The sequence below is a fragment of the Chiloscyllium plagiosum genome, unplaced genomic scaffold (assembly GCF_037043375.1).
Source record: "Chiloscyllium plagiosum isolate Xiang-an unplaced genomic scaffold, Cpla_swu_hap1 HiC_scaffold_26, whole genome shotgun sequence".
Classification (NCBI taxonomy): Eukaryota; Metazoa; Chordata; class Chondrichthyes; order Orectolobiformes; family Hemiscylliidae; genus Chiloscyllium; species Chiloscyllium plagiosum.
The window spans coordinates 12,281,185-12,303,993 of record NW_028270164.1 but is presented as its reverse complement, the minus strand read 5'-3'; the positions used below and the strand labels follow the sequence as shown (position 1 = coordinate 12,303,993).

Below are 22,809 nucleotides of genomic sequence, written 5' to 3'. Positions count from 1 at the left end.
CATACTAGATAACTAGACTTCACCGGAGGCTCACTGAAGATGTTACCTGGTAGGGTGATGAAATGTCTGAAAATGAACCTTATAGCTCCGCGAGCAAACTTACAACCAGAACCTCAACCTGAGCTACAAATCTTCTCCAAAACTCGGTAATTGGTAAGAGTTAGATATGGTTTGGTTGGCACACTGACCTTCAGGTTAGAAAATTCAATTTCCACCTGGAGCAATCTAAATTGATTGTCAAGAGGCCCTGGCTTTCTGTCAAACCAACACTTTGGCTGTTCTCTTGGATAGATGCTGGCACTCTGTAGAGGAAAAGTGGCTGAGCCCTACCTGGTGTCCTGTCCTATATTTGTTCCTCATTCAACATCAGTGGAGGAAAAAATAACACAGGCTATATTCATATATTCATTGATGTTTACAGGACAGGAGGAGGTTGTTCATGCCAAACTCAGCAACATTTAAACGTTAACTGAATTTTAATGTTTGCAGCATCCATCCCAGAGACAGCTCCCAGTTTATATTAAAAATGTATAAAAATAAAAATAAACTTCCGATTACAGCAACCCTATTTCCCAGCTCTTAGCCCTTAGCCCTGGAGGCCATAGCAACACTAGTGAACAGCTTACATACTGCTTACATATTATGAGAGTTTCTGATTCAAACACCTCTTCAGGCATAGGATTGCAGATTCCAAACACCCCTTGGCGTGAAAAAAGGTTTCTTAACTCTTTTCTGAGCATTCTACCGCTCACTGAGTTGAGGAGGAACTTCTTTACCAAAGGGTTGTGAATCTGCGGAATTCTCTGACCAGTGAAGCAGTCAAGGCCAACTCATTGAATGTTTTTAAGGCAAAGATAGATAGATTTTAAAATAGTAAAGGAATGCAGGGTTATGGTGAGGAGGGCGTGTGAGTGCAGCTGAATCCTTGAAAAGCTCAGCCATGATCTTCTTGAACGGTGGAGCAGGCTGGAGGGACCAGATGGTCTGTCCCTGTCTTGTTTCTTATGTTCTTAAAACGGTGCCCCTTGTTATATTGATTCCTCTAATACATTACTGTTTGTGTGCCTTACTTATTATATAAGTTTAGAGTGGTGCTGAAAAAGCACAGCGGATCAGGCAGCATCCCAGGGCTTTTGCCCGAAACGTCAATTTTCCTGATCCTCCGGTGCTGCCTGACCCGCTGTGCTTTTCCAGCATCATTCTAATTTTGACTTTAATCTCCAGCATCTGCAGTACCCACTTCTGCCTTATTGTATGTTATCGATACCCCTCCAAATATTACTGTTTGTAGGAGCTTACTGTGTACAAGTCAGCTGGTACATCAGCGCAGTAGCGACACTTTGAAAATACTTCATTGATTGTAGAGAGCAATGGGACATCTGGAAGTCCTGAAAGGTGCTATATAAATGCACTTTGTTAGGTGCCGGTTTGGCAGAAAGCTGGACGCTAATATCTTTATGGACTGGTCCCCATGATCTATATTAATTGAAACATGTTTTTGTACAGGTTTAAGACGGAAAACAAGTAGCTAGGCTGTTAATTCTCACACCTCACGCGTTGGGTTGAGTTGTCATTATTTCCAACCAAGACTTGTTTTTAATATTAGAAAGTTCAAACAAAGAATTAATTGGAAGGAAGGGGGGAAAAAAACATGATTATTTCTGGGCCACGCATGTTCTTTTTTTTCCCTCTTCCCGTAATGACAGTGGCAACGCCGCGCCTTTAATGAGCGAGCTGTCGGCCAAAGGGCTGCGGACCTGCCCCTTTAAGTGCCGGCGAGTGGGTTCCGCTGCTGGTTACAATGGAAAGGGAGCCGGGATCGCGAGAAGGCGTCTGCATTCGGGGAGCGTTGCTTTGACTCCCTCCCTGCCCGCTGCCCCTCAGACACACCGAGTGAGTGAGTGAGTGAGTGCAAGGGTCCGTGGCGTCCCCTGAGCACAGGGCAGGCTGTGAGTGCTCACTGATCGGGCAGCCCAGAGCCTGGAGCAGTCGCCGAGTCAAAGGAACAAAAGGACAACAGAGAGAGAGAGAGAGAGGAGTGTCCGCTGTAAGTGGGGCTCTGAACTCGCGGTGGGGGGGCACCCAGAAGGATCTGTCGGGTGAGCAGAGGAGGGGAGAGGGTGCAATCTGGACACCTCCAGTAACACTCGAGATTTAAGTAGCCCCCTACCTCCTTTCTCCCGGGGGAGACTGAGGGTCTCAGTTCCCCACATCTTCCCCTTCCCTCCCCTTCACCCTCTGTGTGTGTTCCCCGGTATTCGATCCTGGAATCCTTGTCCATTTCATTTTCACTTTCATTGCCTCATCATTGTTTTGCATTAAAGTTCACACTTGCCTCTTTGACAACATCTGCACTTTTTAAGAGAAAAAATGCCCCCCACCCTTTATCTGTCCGTGTACAGAATGAAACTCTTGTTTCCAGAAACCCCCACCCCCTTTTTTTTGCTTTTAAACAGTTAATAGTGAATTTTGACTTGAACGCCGGTCAGTTGCGGTTTAAGGTTTTTGCTTAAAGTTAATCCCTGAAAACTTCTAAGCAATTCTGTCTCTTTTTTTTTTCTTTGGCAAACGCGCACATTTCACAAGCGGGACCGGAGGTTGGCAAGATCCGATTCAATCATTTAAAATTGCCAGCATTTAAAAAAAAATTATAAACCAGGCGGCAGAAAAAGAGGAAAAAAAAGTTGACAGGACATTTGGCGCCAACATTATCTACAGGAACCAGTTTATTATATATTAAACTTTTTTCCCCCGTTCTCTTTCTCTCTGTATAAATGGAGCGATTGTTAGTGTGTTAATTCTTGTTGGTCTATTGACAGAGCACAGAGTGAGTCTGTTCTATAGCACATTCCAACCTCTGTTTGAGGTAATATAGGCTTTCAGTCCAGAGCAATGTGGTGTCCACAAAGAGTGAACGAGTGTCACTGTATTAATCTTGTCTTGAATGAAATAACTAAGTGATCCCTGATCAAAGCTAGTGACAGGATGAGATGCGGGGATTTAAAGTAATCATTTTCTCTCTGAATTGGCTGTCTTTCATCTTGTCTGTTGTCCTCTTTATTTATATAATTTGTGTGTAGTTCGATCATTTAATTTTCTCCTTGGAATTGATGACCAGATCCTGGTGAACACACTCCCTCTAAATTGGCAGGCAGTTTAAATTCTTGAGCATACCAGCTTGCAAGTGAATGGTTTTTTTTCAATTAAAGGGATTTTTAAAATTTAAGCAATGATTTGTCTTAAAGCTTGTACTCTCTCTCTGTTTAGGGGACACTTGGTCATGTTAGATTTAAACTTCTGGTTTATTCTGCAGCCAGTAACATTGGAAGGGATCGTGGACAGTACCCTGTACTCTCATGTCTGTTTTCCTGTTTAATTTTGCAGATGTACAGCAAATTTGGTTAGATTTATGTCCACAATTGAAACACAGATTTAGTCTGTCTGTACTTTCTGTGTTCATGGGGAGCAGGATATGCAATGGACAATATTGTGTTTCTGACGGCATGCTGGTGCTTAAACATGTACATCTGCTGCAAATGAACACTTCATATCATAAGTGAATGTCAGATTTTGTTTTATAATGTTGGTAGTGAGTTGTACCTTTTAATTTTGTTTACTGGATGACTAGAACAGAGAATTCCTTCCAATTACACTATGCATTCAGACAAAGAGTCTTATAGATTTGCTGAATTAACCACAGTCAAAGCTAATGTGTGGCAAATTGTGGTGCCCAGTGTATTGAACACAAGGAATAAAGCAGTTCATCACACATTGGGAGCACCTATGGAATCTCCTCAGCCTGACCTGAGTTTGGGGAAGTTCAAGAAGAACTGAGTCCTGGATAGTCACACCAGAATGTGAAATACTTTTGTTCTTCTGACGCCAACTTCCCTGTTTATTTTTGGGAAAAAAAACTCGCTTAGACAGAAATGTTGATTTGAGAGTCTGTCAGTCAGCCAGCATTTTGTTTGTATTGTAAGACTCTGAGTGAATTTCTTGTCTCAATTTATAGAAGGGGATCTCTTGTTCCCTGGTGAATGTTCCCCAAACACCTCTGAAAACAGGCCTGTCTTCCAAAGAAACTGAGAGAGGGACATGACCAATTAATTTGTCAAGTAGGTTGTACCCATCTCTTAGTTTATGGGTGATTTCAAAACAAATAGTCTGTTTGAATTTAAATGTGATTTTTCTTTTAATATGCTTTTCTACGGCATGAGCTGCCTCTTCAGGATAGGAGTATGGTGGAAGTCAATATTGGATTTAACACATCAAATATTGGATTATGTACTTTTGAAATGTGTTGTCCACTATAATCATCGCTACGTGTAAAATTCATCGCTACTCTTCTATAAATGCAATACCTCTCTTTGTCAAAAGTTTGCTGAGAGCAGTATAAATTATGTATTAACATTTTGGGCTCAACATAGAAGCACTGTGTATTTTGTATTGTTTACAAGAAAGGTCTGCAGTAGTGTTCTATTGCTTTCCATTTCTGAAAATCATTCTGAGAACTATTATTTACTATTTACACAAGGCTTCTTATCAAGTTCAAATAAAAAATGTTTTTAATCTAGCTGAGCTCTTATTGGATAAATAAGTCTCGGCTTTGGCTGATTTAAAACAGGGCCTTCTTTCAATTTTTTTTAAAATTGTAAGGAAACTAAAAGGGCCAATCTATAAATGTGTGCAGAGCAAATGGGAAAATCACTCGTAACCTCCTAAGCAAGAATAACATTGTATAAGAAAGGCTTTGTTAACTAATCTGAAAAGGCCATACTTTAATACATTCTAATTCAGTCTCCGTGCAGAGTCCACTGTTGCTGCATGGTCTTGGGGTCTGCATATCGTGATGTTGGTGTGAGAGTCTGTGCCTCGCTCTGAAACCTAGTAGCTTTTGAAGGTAAAAGGAGTTGCTTTATGTAAAAGAAAAGTCTCTTCAACTCCAAAGTTATATTTACTCCTTCCGTGTCAGTGAAATTTAGTTATTCAAATTCACTACCTTGACAAGTAGATTGGATATAGTGGCTGGAAAATGTTTTCTTTAAAAGATAATTTTTAAAAAGGTTGTTGCACAATAACCACTGTAAACTACTTTGGAATCGATGGGCCTATTTGTCTGTATTACCGCTTGCAGCCTTATTTTGTTTCAAGGCTGTCATATGATTACTTAGGATTTTTTTTCAGTTGTTTAAAAGGACCTCTTTCACTATTGTGGAAATCAGTAGGTGTTGAAAGACCAGGATAATGGTCGGAAAGGTCACTGAATAATCTGACTTCAGCTCTGAGAACAATAAGAATGGGAATGCACATTCTGTGCATTTCTGAATCCACAGTTCTGCAAACTGTTGCTGGAGATGGTTGTGGCATGGGAATCATCCACCTTTTAATAAGCACTGGTCAAATCTGAGACCTACTGGCTTGACTTACAGAATGAGAAATTTTGAGATGATGTGACAACTCATTGATTGTCCAGATCAAAATGTTCCTGGCTTTGAATAAATTTTAAAATTGGAAATTGCATGTCCATGTGGATCTGTTGAAAACTCTGCCACTGAGGTCTGCTTTGAAAACCGAGATTGAGATGTGAGTATTTTCTCTTGATTTATGTGATTTTGTATTGATGATGAGCGATGGCAAATGATAGAAACTTTTTTTTTAAATAAAAGGAAAAATCTGAAATCTTAAAATGGTTTCTTAACGTTTTCACCTAAATTTGTATAAAACATCGTCACCTTTCCTGACAAGGTGCCTTTGACAATCATAGTCAGGCTGTGTAAAGCAACCTTCCTTCATCTAGCAAGGTTTCCTCTGAAGCTGGCTGAGTGGGGTTTTGAAGGATTTTGAAAAAGTGCCCCAATGAAAAATTTGAGATGTCACTCAGCATTGAAATAAGGATAATTTTCATTATACTTGCTGCAGTGAATACCACCAAAAGGCATCTGCGCTGAGGTTAGTCCAGGTGTGCGTTTCTGTGTATCAATCATGACTACTCCTACTCAGTGCTCCTCGTTTCAGATGATCCTAACTTGTGGGTAGGTTGAATTTTAACAGAAGTATTCATCTTGCTAAACCATTTAAAAGGCATCTTGATGGGTATATGAACAGGAAGGGTTCTGAAGGGTATGGGCTAAGAGGTTTATAAAATCATGAGGGGCATGGATAGGATAAGTAGACAAAGTCTTTTCCCTGGGGTGGGGGAGTCCAAAACTAGAGGGCATAGGTTTAGGGTGAGGAGGAGAAAGATATAAACAGACCTAACGGGCAACTTTTTCATGCAGACGATGGTATGTGTCCGGAATGAGCTGCCAGAGGCTGTGGTGGAGGCTGGTACAATTGCAACATTTAAAAGGCATCTGGATTGGTATATGAATAGGAAGGGTTTGGAGGGATATGGGCCGGGTGCTGGCAGGTGGGACTAGATTGGGTTGGGATATCTGGTCGTCATGGACAAGTTGGACCGAAGGGTCTGTTTCCATGCTGTACATCTCTATGACTCTATAAATGGGATTAGATTAATTTAGGATGACTGGTTGGCATTGATGAGTTGGACCGAAGAGTCTGTTTCCATACTTGCATCTTTCTTACTCTGCGTTGGTACTTTTGGGAGGTGAATATAAAGTGCAGAGACTAGCTTGGTTGGAATGAGGAGTTTAGGCTTTGTAGATTGACACAAGTTGGTGGTAGGAGTGCTGGGCAGGCTGGAACTTTAGGTAGCGTGGTAGTGTTGGGGGGGGGGGGAATGAGTGGTTTGTCACATCTGTGGTACAATGTACAGGGGCAAACTCTACCTGAGAAGGGAAGGAGAGTGGACCAGTGTGAAGGGTAAGTCACCACACGTTGGCTGTTGGAGTGGAAAAGGAACATGTACAAGTCATGGCCTGGTATCACCAGAAAATCGATGGAAGATTTGATGACCTATAAAGCAGTGTAGTGGACTGGGTTTCTCAGTTTATCACAGAGTTGGCTGTGTGGAACTGACTCACCATGCTGGTAGTTTAATACTGAAAACCACTGTTGAGTCAAGTGAAGCACTAAAGGACTTGTTGCTATCTGGCAAAGTTACTGTGCTGTGCATGCTATACGGTGGCATCCTGTTTATACTGTGGCCAGGTATCTAGTGATCAGCAATCTCCTGTCACTGCGACAAGAATCCACTTTGTTCTAGGTAAGCATTAGGCTCACTCAGCCCTGGCATTGCCGCTTTTGTGTGATTTATAGAGTCCCACCATGTCAGTAAGTACTGCCCTGTCCCAATCTGATTAAACAGAGTTGCAGATGATCAGTTGAATTCATCACAAACTATGTAAGGGAGAACTTCAAAGAGATCTTGCCACCGGTTGGGATTTGATTTAGTAGCGTGTGTATGTTTGGTGAGTAAGGTGGAGCTCGGATAATCGGTGGTCGGTGGGGTAAAGATTTGGCAGCAGATTTAGTTTGATTTCCAGCTTGTGTTTGACTAATATCAGCTCTCTTGGTTCAAAGAGACCTTTTCCATTATAAACTGGTTTTAGAGACATTTTGAGTGGGTTATGTTTCCGGAGAGTGAAGGGAGATCGTTAGTCAGTTTTGTATAAATACACTGCAGATGCAATTGAACCTTCAGTGATTCTTAATAATATCTTGTAAATGAACTAAAATATGATTGCTCTTTTAACTCTTAAATTGTTCCCAGTGTGTATTTTTTTCTTCAAAGTAACCTCCAAAACGTTGGGGCAACAGAAAAAAAAATTACATTTTGTTTAAACAAATTATTTCAAAACTAGAACTTGCAAGCATTTGTGAACTCAAGGAGCCTAAATTTGGTTCTGTCCATTATCACTTCCAGCACATAACAACAGTTCCTTTATTTTCTTGAGTTAGACTGGAAAGAATTAGCTGCCGTTAGAAATGTTGTGATTGTAATTATTTGTCCTCATCTTTACAGAGTTTGCCTTTATCAGAGTATTTCGAATGGGGGCTGAAGAAATGACTTGCACTTTTGTAAAAAAACAAAACAACTTCCTTTGGGATCTACCTGTTGGAGATGAAGTGATCTGAAGTGAATATGGGTTTTTGTATTTTTGGAAAGGGAGTTCCCTGCTTGCATCGGCTATTTTGGGGATAATGTCGTCTCGGCCTGTTCAGAGCTGGGGACAGTATAGTGTGCCTCTCAAAAATAGTCCCTTTTAAAGTTTAGAAGCCGAGAAATAATGGGATCGCTCCTTTTTTTTCTGGAGTTAAAGCCGTGCGTGCAGAATCTAGAACACATAATGTAACATTGGTTATTGCTGAGGTAAAAACAATGACTGCAGATGCTGGAAGCCAGATTCTGGATTAGTGATGCTGTTTGACGGAAGCATTGTGGAGCGTACAATAGGAACAGTCCACACTTTGAACCGATTCGCTTACATTATTTACACGATATCCGATATAGCATCTTATCAGCAGCGTTCGTTTCCTTTCTGTTATTTAGTGACTGTTCTCGAATCCTTTTTCTCTCTTTCTCTTTGAAATCAGACGGGATTGGTGATGGTTGTACTGTACAAACTGCAGCTGTTGTACACAGAGAGAGAGAGAGGGTGGAAAGTCCAAGATATTGTTACCAGTGTGGTTGACCCAGTCGGAAACAATTCAGTAGCTTTTATTTTGAACGGTGATGGGGAATGTGATCAGCTTTTTGCAAATCAATCTAAAAAAATCCTGTTTTCCTCCTTTGCAAGGAGTGGTTGAGGGCAGCTGGAGAATATTTTAATTTCCACTGGGAAGGTATTTTTATCTTTGGGACACACTGGTCAGTAATTCATTTATGTGGTGTGTGATGTGTAATTCTAATGAAATTATGTGGGCAGGAACTCTCCGCAGGAAGTTGGGCTGATTACAGAACTGTCCTGCTTGGATTAGGGGGAGAAAAAAAGCATCGTTTTGCAAGAGTGAAGTTTTAAAACTCGTGTTGTATTATGAGGTGGAATTGGAGAAGAGGTGTCAATGATTTTTGTCTTCGAGTCAGAGATGTACAGCACAGAAACAGACCCTTCGGTCGAACTCCTCCATGCCGACCAGATATCCTAAATTAATGTAGTCCCACTTCCCAGCACTTGGCCCACATCCCTCCGAACCCTTCCTATTCAATATACCCATCCAGATGCCTTTTAAATGCTGTAATTGTACCAGCCTCCACCACTTCCTCTGGCAGCTCATTCCATACATGCACCACCCTCTGCGTGAAAAAGTCACCCCTTAGGTCCCTCTCACCCTAAACCTATTCTACTTCTGCACTCCCCCAGTCCAGGGAAAAGATCCTGGCTTATTACCCTATCGATGCCCCTCATGAATTCATAATGGTGACACTGCTCAGATCTTGGATTCTGGTTTCTGATATTTCTAGGCTGGGAGAGGTTGGTTCTAATTTTTATTTATTCTTGGGATATGGGTGTTGCTGGCTAGATGAACATTTACCACCCATTCCTGATCACTGGCAGTTAAGAGTCAACCACATTGCTGTAGGCCACACCAGGTAAGGATGGCAAATTTCCTTCCCTACAAGACATTAGTGAAGCAGACAGGTTGTTCCATACAATGGTTCATGGTCTTGATTAGACCCTTAATTCCAGATATTTTATTGAATTCAAAATCCACCATCTGCTGAGATGGGATTTGAACCTGTGGTCCTCAGGACCTTACCTGGATCTCTGGATTAATAGTCCACCAATAATACCATTAGACCACCATCTTCCACTAGTCAGCAGTTTTAAATCTGCTCGGGCCAGAAGAGGCAATGGCCTCATTGGATCAACAGTCCAGTGACAATACTGAGACACAGGTATTGTTCCAGGGGATTGGGTTTGATTCCTGCCGTAGCAGATGGTGGAATTTGAATACAATAAAAGTCTGGAATTAAGAGTCTTATGATGGCTATGAGTCCTTGTTGATTGTCGGAAGAGTCCATCTGGTTCATTAATGCCCTTTAGGGAGGGAACTTGCCATCCATACCTGGTCTGGCCTACACACCCGCATCAATGTGGTTGACTCTTTACTGCCCTGTGGACAATAAATATTGGCTTTTGGTCCAGTCAGCGACCCCCCCACATCCCATGAATGAATAAAAGAATCCTCATAACCCACCTGAAGGGAAGCCTGGCATTGTGAAAGTGTGATTAATTTCCCTCTTTTCTTCCTTAACCTCAGTTTGTGTTTATGAGGCCAAGGGCAGCCTTGCTGATGGTGAGCATGAAATTTGTCTTTTTTTAAATCAGATTCACTAAAGTCCCTTTGGGGAAGGAGATCAGTCACCTCCTGCCTGGTCTGACTACAAACCCACAGCAAGTTGACTCTATTGCCTTCTGCAATGATTGAACAGGCTTCCCTGTTAGTGACAAATGGGCAACAATTACTGGCCTTGCATTGCATTAAATAATATGAATAATAAAAGAATTATGATTCTTAGCGGCCTGAATTTGTATTGAATGAATGGCATCTCTCCCATTGATTATCATTGTATGAATAACAATAAATGTACTTCTATGATAGAGAATTAAATAAATTCACCAAAAATCCTTAGACAGTACCTTCCAACCCCAAAACCCCTCCAAGGCACTCACCATCTTGACTTGGAAATATATCACCATTCCTTCAGTGTCACTGGGTCAAAATCCGAGCATTCTCTCCCTCGCGGCATTGTGGTTCTACCTGCACCAAGTGGGCTTTTGTCAGAACACACCCGATGGGCCAAAGGGCCTGTTCAGTATTGTATGATTCTGTGAATGCAGGGGTTCAGAGAGGCAGTTCACCACCATGTTCTCAAGGGCAACTCTGGGCAGGAGCAACACCCATGTCTAGTGAGTGAATAAAAACAAAATAATTTCTTTTCACTCTCCTGTGTCATTGGTCATATGTATTGTGAATGCTTGCTGTAGTCAGAATGTGCCCTGACATATCTAGCTGCTGATACTTTGCATAAGGGGCATGTTTTTGCCTGAAAAATTGTTGTTCTAAGCAGGAATAATATGAAGCATTTTGTGCCATTTGAAGCTCTGAGTCTGCTTGAGTTACTTTGAATAAATCCCTGTCTGCAGCTCTGAACTTATTGATTTTATTTTCATATGCATTGACACCTCAAGCCAGACTTGTACCTAATTCTTTCTTTTTCCCAAATTGTGCTCTTGATTTTTCTGTTTTTGCCACCGTAAGGGGGTAGTTGTTCATTAAGTGCATTAGGGATGATCTTGTTGTATTGCAAAATCCATAGAAGCTGAACAAATTGACACTCGCCATTGCTCCTTGAATTGAGTGGAATCCATCACTTTATTTTTTGTTTTGAATTTGGCTGTGGTGATTGTGTTGTGTAGCATGATAAAGAAAGTAAGCATTTGCTCAGTTACTAGGTGCAGGGTGAATTGTTGGAACATGCGAATATTTCATTACCAGGAGGTGCTGAGGCACCTTTTTTAATTGAATAAGCATTTGGGATGCCGGGGTGACAGTTTTGGTGACAGGCTGATGCAGTGGGGTTGAATCTTGGTTTGAAAATTGTAAGGACTGTGACAATATGCTGAATGGCCTCTATCTGTGCTGTGATCTCCCATGGATCTGATAATGACCCTGGGCTGTAAATTTGCTCCAGTTTGTGTATTGCTTTTGTTTGAACATTGTTCCCACACCCCAAATATATTTGCTGTTACAGTGTTTGGTTTGTTTATTAATGGCTAACTTTATACATGTACATATGCACACTGTAGTATTGAGTCTCACTTTCTTCAGGGTTGAGGTAGAAATATTAGTCATTCCTCCTGCACATTTGTCATGTTGTAGCAGCATGTAGCCATTTTGGTGAGAACATTATCTTGAGGCCCTACTAAAGCAGTTGAGAAGACTTACAAGATTCTTGCTGGGTTATGATGATGTTATATTTAACAAGAATCTGTCTTTAAACTGATCTTCACAGATCCATCTCTTCAAATTTGTTGTATTTTGGGATTTGGGATTGTGTTCAGGCCAGATGTGAGCTTTTCTTTGAAACATTTAAAATGTATTTATCAGGCATTTAATTGCCCTTAGCTTGGATCATCTAACCTCCCAGCTTCATGACTTTTGTGACATGTTTGTCCACTGTTCGATTCCTCCTAAATTGGCAATCTCCACCATGTAGAAGGGAAAGGATGCAAGTATAGGGTATCGCCATCACTTCTGAGTTCCCCAGAATTTGGACCTGGGCATGTATCACTTTTTGTTCCTTTCCCACATCAAAAACTTGGAACTAATTTCCCTAAAAGCTTTGCACAAGTGCCTTCACCGCACAGAGGGCCCATCACAACTGTTCCAATTGCAGCTAGGAATCACAAAGACCAACCTCTGAAGCATTGTCACTCTTGCAATGTGGAAAAAACAGTAGCAAAGTTGTGCACAGCCAATGGCTGTAAACTTTCGCCAATAGCGATAATGAACAGATACTGTTGTGAGGGGTAAATATTGGTGGTGGCATGGGGGGGGGGAACTCTTTGAATCTTGTACAACCAACCAGCAGGCAAATAGAACCTTGGCTTAATCACTGTAAGACAGCACCCCTGACAGTGCAGCACTCTCCCATTACTGCAGTGGAGTCTTAGCCTTGATATCTTTGTGCTCAATCCCTGGAGTGAGACTTGAACCCCGAATGCTGTGACTCAGAAGTGAGTGTGCTACCTTCTGAGCCATCACTAAGGTCTTGAAGAAGTGCAGATAATTTATGATTTGTAGAAATTGACCTGGATTTGGTCTGACTTGTACCTCTGCCCCTATTGGCCTCCTAGAGCCAGATTACAGAGAGTTTATTTATTGGCCTCGTTGAAGTTTGCAGTGGCTCATTGACTGTGCTACCCCAAATCTTCCAAATTCTTCACTTCCAACATTTAAAGTTCTGAAGAGTCTTATCGCCAAAGCACAACAAAGGTTACTGTCCTTTTTTATGCAGCAACTAAGTGACTGAGCTTCATTTAACTTGAGCGCAGGGAGGATGTCTGCTTTGTGTCTGTCTTTGTCAGCAAAGCAAATGTCTTTGTTACCATCAGTGAATCTCGATGTATTTGTCGTTTAACCTATGCAATGTAACCACTGAAACCATACTGTGTTGAAAGATACTATTCTGTAGAGATAAGTAAGTCATGAAGTGCCAAAGCAGCTGTTTGGTGCTAAATATGGGCAGATACTGTTTACGCCAAACCACAGGTGAGAGTTACATGTAGAATTTCTCAGTTGCAAGCCAGAAATTCCAGGTTATGGACTGTGGCCAATTCTCCAGGATGAAGACTGAAACCTGAGATTAATAATACGCCACATACAGTAGTGATTTTGGGCTGTCCTTGTAGAACTCGTTCTTAAAATCTTTATTTCTGTCCTCTGCCCAGAATGTGTTCTCACAATGTTGCTCTCCTCTTACTGTTGTTTTACGACAGACGATGGTGACTGAAAGCTTCAATGCTCAAGTATCGGAGGGTTTTGCTGTGTAAAGAAGGATGGTCAGTATTAGGAAAAGTGGGCACTTTGCTTAAATTTGTCATTATACAAGAAAACATTTACTTAATAGTTTGGATTACTTAAAGTGAAAATGTCCAGGGTTACTGTTTATTTGTTCAGAAACTTTGATGTGTTGTACATCCCCTGCCTTGCAACCACTTCCGTCAGATAGAAGGTACAGTAGCTTGAACACATGCACCAACTGGTTTGAGAACAGCTTCTTCCCTGCTGTTATTAGGCTGCTGAATGGACCTCTCCAATTTCAGATCTAATGTTGACCTTGCTTTGAGCACTTCCTGCGCAGCCATAACTTTGTATACCTCATTCTGTCTAAGCACCCTATGATCTGTATGACCTTTTTGCTATGATCTGCCTGTACTCCTCACAAAACAAAGCTTTTCACTGTACTTAGGTACATGTGACAACAATAAATCAAATCAAAATCGATTTGCTAATGGTATGAAAGTGAGATGGCAGATTTTGAACAATGAAAATAAGCTGCAAGATATTGCTAGGATGAAGACAAAGAAAGAACAAAACGGGCTATAACCTGGGACATCCACTCTTGTGTAACATTTTATTAGAATTTATGAAGTTTATAAGATTTATGTTTAAGGACTGCCCTTCAATCTAAATGTAAAATGAAAGGGGTCACATGATCTATTGAGGTCTGCTGACTGTAAGCCTGGATGGTTTAATTGTTAAAGATCAAAGGAAAGTTTAAATTGTTTGTTTGTTTTCCTAGGAAGAAGGTGCAAGATATGCATGCATGGAGGCAATGGCAGCAGTATTTTGAGTTCACACTGAGAGTAGATGTTGAGTCTCCCAAAGTCCCAGAAAGATGTTGAAAGTATAGAGTTGTAAACAGATTTGCTATGAATTGTCCATTGACTTTAAAGATAAGAGATTAGTTGGTGTCAACAACAGATAGTTAGCATTTCTCTGTTGATGCATGGCAAATATGTTTCATGTAGCCATGGGAAGAGAAATCCATATTTGAGATCCGGTCACAGGCTGCCCTTCAAATCAGTGAATGTCACCCACAGACTGTAGGTTTGTGTAGTTACCAGAGAGCGGAGACTGGGCTTGTGAGATACCATAGCCAGATGCAGGAAAGGAAATGTTGTCTACTGGCAGGCAGCTAAGGATCCAGCAGAGAGTCACATCACTGCTACCTACGTGAGCAATTAGCATACAAATTCATGTGGGAGCAGAGCAAATACCCAGAGTTGGTTGGTAACTCTAAAACAAGCTGAATGCAACAAGTAAGAATGAGCTGTTTGTAAAGAAGTGGAACAGTAACAAAAAACTTTTTTTTTATCCCTGCCAATCAGTAAGTTGTGCCTACAATTATGCAAATAGTGTGAATGAAGATGGGAGTGGTATTAATTTGTATTTGTGATTTGTTGTATGTTTTGTCTGTGCTACATGTATCGGACGGGGCCACATTGCATCTTTTAAAATTCTCTTGGCTTTGTGTGGGACAATTTGTACATCTGGATTGTACCATTTAGTTTTGATGTTTGATTTCAGCTCAGGTGCTTGGGAACATGCTGGCTGTTCTTTAATTCAATTGGTTGAAGCATAGGAATGGCTGCACCCCCTATCACTTCCCTGTTTTACCATCCATTTAGGTCATGACTGATCTGTGACTTAATCCCATTGACCTGGCTTTGCCTCATTTTCAGAGATTCATCTTGAAATTAAATTGAACCAAAATCCTGGGAGAGGTTTCGAGATCTTTGCTGTTCTCTCTCTGGGAAACAAGCTCTCTGTTTTCATTCTTAAATGGCCAAGCATGAATTTAAGAAAATCTCCTCCCTTTTTGTGCTGGATTTTTCCCATCAGTCAAGATAATATAGCAGAGGCTGATGTTAAAATATTGATGCTGAACGGGTTTGACAGTTAGGTACTGAGAGGATGTTTCCTCTTGTTCATGATATGGATGAGCCGGTGTTGGACTCGGGTGTACAATGTTAAAAATCACGCACCAGGTTATAGTCCAACAGGTTTATTTGGAAGCACTAGCTTTCCAAGCACTGCTCCTTCATCAGGTGGTTGATGAAGGAACAGTGCTCCGAAAGCTAGTTCCTCTTGTTCAGTGTTGAGGCTTCACTTATGACAGTACATCTGGTCTCATACTTGCATGCATGTGATTGCTAAGAATGAAGATTTTATCAAAATGTGAACTTTTTATTTCCTGAAATTGAGCTTGTCATCATTCATACCAAGGCTTGTTCATTTGTCACGTTGCACTCGATTACCTACTTGGATTCCTGGACCGACTGCAAAATTCTGTTCATTGATTTCAAATCCGTCTATAGTCTAGTCCTTCTTCAGTCCAGTACCTTCCTCTTACTCTTCTTAACTTTCCTAGTCTCTGTGCTCATCCAGTTCTGTTTAATTACATGTCCCTGATTTCCTTCTCTCTGTCATTGGTGGCTAGTTGTCTTGGCATTAAGTAAGTTTTCTCTCTCTTTTCTTTCTTTCTTTCTTTCTTTCTTTCTTTCTTTCTTTCTTTCTTTCTTTCTTTCTTTCTTTCTTTCTTTCTTTCTTTCTTTCTTTCTTTCTTTCTTTCTTTCTTTCTTTCTTTCTTTCTTTCTTTCTTTCTTTCTTTCTTTCTCTCTTTCTTTCTTTCTTTCTTTCTTTCTTTCTTTCTTTCTTTCTTTCTTTCTTTCTCTCTTTCTTTCTTTCTCTCTTTCTTTCTTTCTCTCTTTCTTTCTTTCTCTCTTTCTTTCTTTCTCTCTTTCTTTCTTTCTCTCTTTCTCTCTTTCTTTCTTTCTTTCTTTCTTTCTCTCTTTCTTTCTTTCTTTCTTTCTCTCTTTCTTTCTTTCTTTCTCTCTTTCTTTCTTTCTTTCTCTCTTTCTCTTTCTCTTGCTCTTGCTCTTGCTCTTGCTCTTTCTCTTGCTCTTTCTCTTTCTCTCTCTCGCTCTTTCTCTCTCTCGCTCTGTCTTTCTCTCTTCTGTGTTAAAACCCTGTCTGAAAAGCTACTGCCTTAATATCAAGGCCTTAATGCCAGAGGAAGTGGTGGAGGCAGGTACAGTTACAAGATTTAAAAGGCATCTGGATGGGTACAGGAAGAAGGAAGGGTTTAGCGGAATATGGGCCAAATGCTGGCAAAGGGGACTAAATTAGGTTAGGATATCTGGTCAGCATGGACAAGTTGGACCGAAGGGTCTGTTTACATGCTGTACAACTCTATGACTCTATATCTTGTATGGTTTGTCATCCAACTTTGTTAGGTAGTATTCTTGTGAAGCATCTGAGATCATTTCACTGTGTTAAAGTCTCTATATAAATGCATCACTTTGTTTTTGAAGTACTTCATTCATTCCCTGTGATCGAGGCTTTAGGTGTTTTCAATATTTTAAAGGTATTTGACAGTGCCATTGGTTTGGAAAACCGGCTGCTCAGACAAAGCTCCTTGATGGATATTTAACATTAAATAAAAGACTTGCTTTGTTGTAAGCTGAGTGAAAGTGAGCATTTGACCGGGATGTTTGCTCCTGGCAATTCCTGTCACCACAAACCCAACCCCAGAAGCAATTCCTCGATATTAGGATTGCCATGTGGGGTTGGGGTGGGACTGGGCAACGGAAAGAGTTCAGAAGCTGTTGGGTACAGAGTCAGACAGGACAGAGGTCTTACCCAGTGCATCCTTTGTCGCAACGATTCAAATAAACATTAAAACAAAAACCAGCTCTCTAGCCTGCAAGTCGCCTCACGCCCCACATTCCCCTTCTATACCAATCCATACTCTCTCATGCTCTCCTGCACTCTTCATACTGACCCAAGTCCTCCCATAATCATCCCTTTGCCTTACACATAGAAGACCAACTAACCTGGAGTCACCATGAGCATACCTCAGAAGCCATGCTAAGATTAAATAAAACTCTACATATCTATAGATTAATTCACTGCCTTTTTTTAAAAAAAAGAAAAGACTCTTGTTGGTTTTTTAAAATGCTGCATTTAGCAACCTTGAATCCTACCAAACAAGCATTCCCAATCATAGTCCCACATTAAAGAAGTTGCAACTATTTGCAACTTTCAATCAAACAGTGAATTGACAGACTTCCCACTGTGATAATGCTGTGAAATCAGTTTTACTTTTCTAATGAGAAGTGTGCAGCAGATGAAGAAATAGCAAGCACTGATTTCTTTAAGATTGCAGACAGATTTTCTTTATCCCTTAGCAGGAGGTTAAGTACCTTAATAGTTTTCTTGATAGTTCCAAACAAAGTGATATTTGCAATGAGTTCATTGTATTCCTATCTACTTCGAACAATTCCAAAAGACAGCTTGCCTCTTCCCAAAGGGTGCCTGGCCTCCCCCGGAACTTTTCCAAAAGATGCACTACTTCAGCAAGAAACTTGTGTAGATCTGCTCCTACCAGGTCTAAAGCGTACAAATCATATTTTGGACATTCCACTAGCAACATTCAGACCAGTCTAAGGCAGGTACCCTCAACATGTGCAGGGATCTCCATGAACCACGGCAGTACAGACTCAACTGGCTCCATCCCTCCCCTCTGCACATGGACGTTTTATGTTGAGGGATAACACTTCCAGATTCCTGCCTCTACTGCCATCCTGGTTTTTGCAAAGTCAGGACCCTGCCCATCCCTGTGAAAATTCATTCCCCTGTTTCAGGGCACAGCAGTTGTCTACTCAGCCAATCAGTTCCATGTCACCTTTTTATGTTTTGCACGAGTCTCCTTTCATCCTTTGTCATCGCACCCAACTAGTGATCCCTCTGCATTTCATCAAAATTCACAAAGGGGAATGGACTAAAACTCCCCCTGTCATTAATTAATCTTTTAAAAAAAATGAAATTTCCAAATAATCATTCCTTAAGATTAAAGCTGTCAATAATTTAAGCATTGCATGTGATTGAACAACATTGTTTAAAAAATCTACCACCCATCATTTTAAAGTGTGTAATCACCAACTGTTTGCGGAAATGATAATTCACTGGCTAGAGCGTCTGGAGTCCTCTTCATTCTGGATTAATCGAGAATGTTGACTGTCTACTTTCCTTTTTTTTTTCATAACTTTCTGGTTGGATTGTATAACTGAGAGTCTTTCTGGGTTTGCATGCTGTTTCAACACAAGGGCAAGACTAAATGACATCTTGGTCAATGGCTACACTACTGTCAGGGTAAACTCTATCCTTCAGTACGAGTATGTATTTGAAGACTTTGTATCTTATGGATGTCCCATTCAAAAGCTTTGAGGTTTATTTGCAGGCATTAACTGTTTTTAATATACATGAATATATAAAATTTGAAAGCCAGTTTGCTGGGTTCTTTTGACCTGGGAGCAAAGATTTACAAGTAGTTTAAATTATCTTAAGAGGGGACAAACCATTAAAGTTCTGTGGGGTTGCCTGTTAAGATCATGCCTCATCAGGATGTACTTGAATGAACTAAGAAGGATGGGAATAGGCTACTTGGGTCTTGTTTCTGTGCAGTTTAATGTTTCAACCATGCTTAGTGTCAACTCTAAAAATCACACCACACCAGGTTATAGTCCAACAGGTTTAATTGAAAGCGCTAGCTTTCGGAGCACCGCTCCTTCATCAGGTGGTTGTGGGGCGGCGGTGGAGGAGCAGCACTCCGAAAGCTAGTGCTTCCAATTAAACCTGTTGGACTATAACCTGGTGTTGTGATTTTTTAACTTTGTACACCCCAGTCCAACACTGGCATCTCCAAATCAATAGTATCAACTCAGTTGATATCATGCCTGCCTCTGAATGCCAATCTGGGACATGAGCACAAAAAGCAAGGCTGTATTATTGAACAACAGGGGCGTGTGGATTGGGTGGGGAAATGGAATATCAGATCTGATCATTTGGATTGTTCAAGCAGCTTGAGTGGTCATGTTTGATTGTGAGCTGAGATGATGAGCGTTGGCTGTTCAGTTACAGAATGTGCACGTTTTCAGCCTTTTCCTCATTCAGGGTTAACCTGAGAGCACTTTTCGGGGGTGGGAAGGGTGTCTACAACTCCCTTTTTATTCACTTTTAAAGTAGTCTTTTGGAGTCATCAAGTCATTGTGGCCCAGAATAAGGCCATTTGGCCTATTGAGTCCATGCTGGCTCTTTGTAGAGCAATTTATTCATTTTCATTTCCCCACTGTATCCCCACAGCCCTGAAGATCTCCGGTCATCTGGTTCCCTTTTCACTGAAATCATTGATCGTTTCTACATACACCTCTTTCCTAGGCAGTAGTTTCCACATTGTTACCACATGTTGTTGTGTAAATTTAAAAAAAAAAATCTTCCTCATGATCCTGCCCAAAGGTTTAAATCTGCACCCATGTTGTTTTTGTAGCATGAGCTGTTGGGAACAGCTTTGCTTTGTATATCTTAGCTAAACCTGTCATACACTTGTATAATGCTGGAAAAGCATAGCCAGTCAGGTAGCATCTGAGAAGCAGGAGAATTGACGTTTCTGGCATAATCCCTTCATCATTATGCTCGAAACATCGATTCTCCAGCTCCTCAGATGCTGCCTGACCTGCTGTGCTTATCCAGCACCACATTCTCTGGAGGCTGACCAGTGACCTTGTAGGGGTTTATAAAATCACGAGGGGCATGGATAGGGTGAATAGCCAAGGTCTTTTCCCTAGAGAAAGATTTAAAAGGAACCTAAAGGGCAAATTTTTCACGTAGAGTGTGATGTGTGTATGGAACAAGTTACCAGAGGAAGTGTTGGAGGCTGGTACAATTACAACATTTAAAAGGCATCTGGATGGGTATATGAATAGGAAAGGTTTAGAGCGATATGGGCCAAATGCCAGCAAGTGCGAGTAAATTGATTTAGAGTTTCTGGTCGGCATGAACGAGTTGGACTGCCAACTCTGATCTCTAGCATCTGCAGTCCTCATTTTCGCCTATATATACTCTTGTGTATCCCTATCTGAGCTCCTATCAAACTCCCTGATACCAAAGAGAAACAACCCCAGATTCTCCAATCTACCCTTTTATTGTTAAAATTCCTTCCTGTGAAACCCAGATCATGCTGAATATGGAATTTTGTTCAGATTGCAAAGGGATGTGAGAGTGCTGTGGATATAAAATTTTCCTAACTTTAAAGAACCCTTCATGACAAAAAAAAATTGGATAAGTACTTCTGTTAGATGATAAGAATGGTGGAGACATGGAATGAATGGAATTAAACTGGAATGTGCACATATTTTGCAAACCAAGCAAAGAACGAGCATTTACATAGCGCCTTTGCTAACCTTGAGACATCTCAAAAGTACCTGATAGTAAGGAAATACTTTTGGAGTGTTGTCACTGTAGCACCAGGAAAGGCTGCAAGCTATTTTACATTTTACATTGTCCCACAATGTGATAAATGACCAGATAACCTGCTTTAGCAATGCAGGTTCCAGTATAAATACTGGCACATTGTGAACTGCCAGGAGCAGCCAAATGTTCCAGTGGCCCTTCTGGCTTAAAAAGCCACGAGAATGCACAGGTTTCACATCAATCAAAATGTTCTTTTATTCTTGTTTGATTATGTATGGCCTTTGACGCAGTTGTGTGAAGGTTCTGGATGACGATACCCCTTTAAGGGTCCAGTAATATCCGGGTTTATAGCACTTTCTTTCTCTCACACACTAAAAGTTTCCTTTTGTTCACCAACAATAGGGACGTTATCTCGCCAAAGAATCTGAACAGCAGCATTTTTTCTGTCACAACCGTAAATCTATGATTATTTTTCCCTGGTGAAGCGTGGAGACTCGAGATGACTATCTTTCCTTTCTGAGGGAGTGGGGCATGTTTTTACAGAATACTGCTGCAATTCTTTAGAGTGAGAAATGTTATAAATGTCAAGATTAATCCTTTTGAACCTGTTGGTGCTGGCTTTCCATTTTACAGTCTCTGGGTGCCCTGTGTATATATTAGCTTGCACAAATGGACCAAAGGATGTCTATTGTTCTACCATACTGGGTTGTGCAGTACTGATTGTTTCACACACTACAGCTTAGTATGAACATGACCTGCTTTTAATCTCCCCCTTTTTCCTGAAAATACACACACAGACATTGGGATCTTCTAAACCAAATGATCCCTCAATTTTTTTTCAAGCAGGAAAGACAATGCACCGTGTGTCTAAATGTTGCCTCTCTGTCTTCTGAAGTTATGGTACCAACTGAGGAGAACTGAACATTGAAATGGATCTTTGTGCTAAATCTGTGACTCACAAGGACACTGTGGTCCAGTAGGCAGGATGTGTTGGATGTGGCCATCAGGTGAATTCTTCTACCCCTCGTCTGGAGTGTAAATTAAGAGCAAGTTCATTGTCAACATTAAACTTGAACTTGTGGGCCAACTCAAAGAGAATGGGTTGAGTGGGAGACACAGTTGCTTGTTGTCTCATTCCTTGCCCTGTCAACATTATTGAGTCATGCCTCTTCACTGCCACTAGTATTTCTGTTTGCTTCTCCATGGGAAATGGGCATTTTATTGCTTACTCCTAACTGGCCTTGAGCTGGCGGTAGAGTTGGTTGCAATTGATGCTAAATTAAGGGCAACTTTTAAAATGCCTTCATCGCACAAAAACACTGAAACATTTGGACCCACCAAGCTTGTTTTTGTCCAGATCCAGAACGGAGAGAGGGATTTTCCACCTCATTAATCTGAGTTGGATTTATTTTCCCAACATGACTGAAGCGATATCTCCACATCAGTAACATCTGGTTTCCCTTTTAGTTACCTTGATTTCCAAAAGTGGCCTTTTGCAGTGACTCCTAAAATGTAGCAAGCGAACAACTTCAAGAAAATGGGCTTCAAAGGAATGAGACTTCTTAAGACCGTGTGCAGAAATGCAAAATGTTGCTGACAGCACCCAAAGCTATTCTTCCTACTGCAAGGTCATTTGCAGTGCACATATCTGTACAGCTACTGTATTGCAAAATGAACAAGTACCTGTTTCATTGAATGCTATTATAAACCTTTTGCCAGTGCCAGCTATGGCTCATTGGTGGTGAAAGAGTGTCACCCACAAATCCAGCCCCCCTCGCCTCAGCAGAGCCAGGAGGTTGTGTGTTCATATTCTACTCCTGAGGCTAGAGTACAAAATCTAGGCTGACATCCCAATGCAGTCCAAAGGGACCTCTGCCCTGCTAGAACTCTGTACCTTCTCCAAGGTGGACTGCTGTAACTTGGCAGAGTGAGTTTGACAGCATCTTTTCAAATGCACAGCCTCCATCATCCAGAAGGACAAGAGCAGTAGGTGTGTGTGAAGGCCACCACCAGCAAGCTTCCCCTCCAACTGCCACACTGTGCTCTCTTGGGAGTGATGTCACCTTTTCCTTTAGTGTCACTGGG

General features: G+C 41.1%; 1 protein-coding gene across 4 annotated transcripts in view; it reads left to right on the top strand.

Annotated features, from left to right (window-relative positions):
* The first annotated feature begins 1,823 nt into the window (after positions 1-1,823).
* Positions 1,824-22,809, top strand: part of sox13 (SRY-box transcription factor 13) — a 188,608-nt gene continuing 167,622 nt past the window's right edge. For 2 of the 4 annotated variants that reach the window (XM_087973487.1, XM_087973488.1), the window contains exon 1: positions 1,824-2,047. The gene's annotated coding sequence lies outside the window, so the exon portion shown is untranslated. Of the gene's footprint in view, positions 2,048-5,360; positions 5,584-22,809 lie in introns of those variants that run through there. The other 2 variants (XM_043716425.2, XM_087973486.1) reach the window with 2 other exon arrangements.